The following is a 2,500-nucleotide window of genomic DNA, read 5'->3' on the forward strand; positions in this document are numbered from 1 at the left end:
TCTCGTTCTTTTCTCCTCCTCTCCCTTTCATCGTTTTTACAAGCATATCTTGTTCTATTTTGTTTTTCTTTGTCCCATTCCTATTTTCAGTGACGTTATTTTTGCTTAGTTTCTTATACTCGTCTTTCATTTTAATTTTATTTTTAATTTTTACTCTTTCTCTCGACTTCATGTTTTTATTCCTTTTTACTATTCTTCCTCTTACTATCCTGCTTCAGTCATTACTATTACTATCAATAAGTTTTTGTTTTGTTTCAGATTAATGTACTTCAAATATTCTGCCTTCAATTATTCCTTTTTTCTTTATTTTCTCCTCTTTTCCCTATTGTTCTACCTTCCTTTGTCCTTTCATAAGCATATCCTGTTCGTTCTTTCTTTGTCCTTTCCATATATTTCCAATGACACAGTTTTGTTTAATTTCTCACATCTTTCTTTCAGTTTATCTCCATTCTTCACGTTACTTTCAATCATCTTTCTATTCTTCCTCTTTCTCTTCTTTTCACTTCCCATCAGTCACTTTGCTCTCCTTCTCTCATTTTAGATGGTGCAGCTTATCATAAACAACCTCTTTATTAACCCTTTGACTCCTAATGGTACATATAATTTTGTTTACAGCTACTCTTTCCAACTTCAGTCACCAAAAAAATGAGCTACGTTCTAAAAATCTTCATTACATATACCATGACACATTTTGCTGTAAGTGTAGCCTTTCATTATCCTCATATATACCTATACAAGACTATAAAACCAAGCTGAGAAGAAGCTGTAGCAGTCAAAGGCTTATCAATCAATAGGGTGTAGGTACTTTCTTCCCTGTGATCTGGTGGAGGCACTCAAGCGGTAAGGCACAAAGGTAGAGATTTTCGGGTTAGTAATGACGACAGGGCTAGAAGTGACGGATTCGAGCGTGAGAAGAAGAGAAGCGAAGTAATTTTTTTTTTTTCAGATAAAGTGTTACACATGACTGGTAAGTAATCAGCAGAAGAGGAACAAGAGAACTGGTTTTCAACTAGAGTGGCAATGACTCGAACAAAGAATCAGTGGAAGAGGAATGAAGAAACTGTTCGTTTTTAAATATACCGGAATAGAATCAGAAATTAACCAGTAAAAAGTGAAAAAAAAGAAAAGAAAAAAAAACTGGATCTCAAATAGAGTGGTGGATGACTGGACAGACTCAGGAATTAGGTTGTTAGTGCCGAGTTTATTAAGTGATTTAAAAGATTAGACACAATAAGAACAAAACATAGAAAAAAAAAAGCTTCTCAAATACTAATAGAGTGGTAGATGAAAGAAACATAATCATTCCATCAGGTTGTTAGTGCCGAGTCTATTACGAAGTTTAAAGGTAAGATATATTTATGGACAAAGATGAAAGGTGGCATGTTTTAATACACGGCCAGTCACGGGTAGGCATCTTCCCTGCTTATGTTCTTTTCATTATTATCTATTTTCCTCCGTCTCCTTCTCTTCCTGCTTCTCCTGTTCCTATTTTTAACACTTTTTTAATAAACTTAACCAATTTCCTCTACCGCCTGCTCTCATTTCGTGCTCTTTTCCTCCTCCTTCTCCACGTCCTCCCATTCACCTTTCCTTTAATGTGTTTTCTCCTCCTGTTATTCCTCTCTCCTCTAAGCACGCGTCCTCATAAACTTAAACCAATTTTCTCTACCTCCTGCTCTCATTTCGCTCTCTTTTCCTCCTCCTACTCCACGTCCTCCTACCTGTGCTCCTCTTACACCCTTCCCACAGAACAATCATTACGGTATTTCCGCCCATTACCACACCAATTGCGTCTCCCCTCCACGAGCTCCGCGCCACCAGCACATGCGGAGAAAACGGAGCCTGAGGGGGGCAAGGTCGAGGCGACGCGGTGAGGCGGGGATGGGACACGAATGCGCCACGCCCTGCCCTGCCACGCCACCCGATCAGAGAGAGAGAGAGAGAGAGAGAGAGAGAGTTGGGGTGTGGACATGTTTAAGTAAGTTCTATATTGTAATGCGGTTAAGGTTACTATAACTATTGTTGTTACTACTACTACTACTACTACTACTACTACTACTACTACTACCACCACTAATACTAATACTACTGCAATTAGGTACTGCCATTACGCCTTTATGGATGGAACGGTAATTATCAAAGGAGCAAAACAACAAAAACAACAACAACAACAACAACAACAATAACAAAAATCAAGTAAGCAAAGGCAAATAAATTAAGCAAATATCTCTCTCTCTCTCTCTCTCTCTCTCTCTCTCTCTCTCTCTCTCTCTCTCTCTCTCTCTCTCTCTCTCTCTCCATCCAACGGTAAGTCATGAGTTTTGTAAAATTAATTAACATGACTTGACGTAAAGGTTAATTTATGTAGGAAATTATCAAATCACGCCAACATTTCTCAACGCTGGGAAAGTGAAGGGAAGGGAAGGGAAATAATGGGGGTAGTGACGAAAGGGGGAAAAAAAGTAAGGAAAAAGTATATATGACTTAAATGGGAAAGTTA

This window comes from Scylla paramamosain, chromosome 29 (assembly GCF_035594125.1).
Source record: "Scylla paramamosain isolate STU-SP2022 chromosome 29, ASM3559412v1, whole genome shotgun sequence".
Lineage (NCBI taxonomy): Eukaryota > Metazoa > Arthropoda > Malacostraca > Decapoda > Portunidae > Scylla > Scylla paramamosain.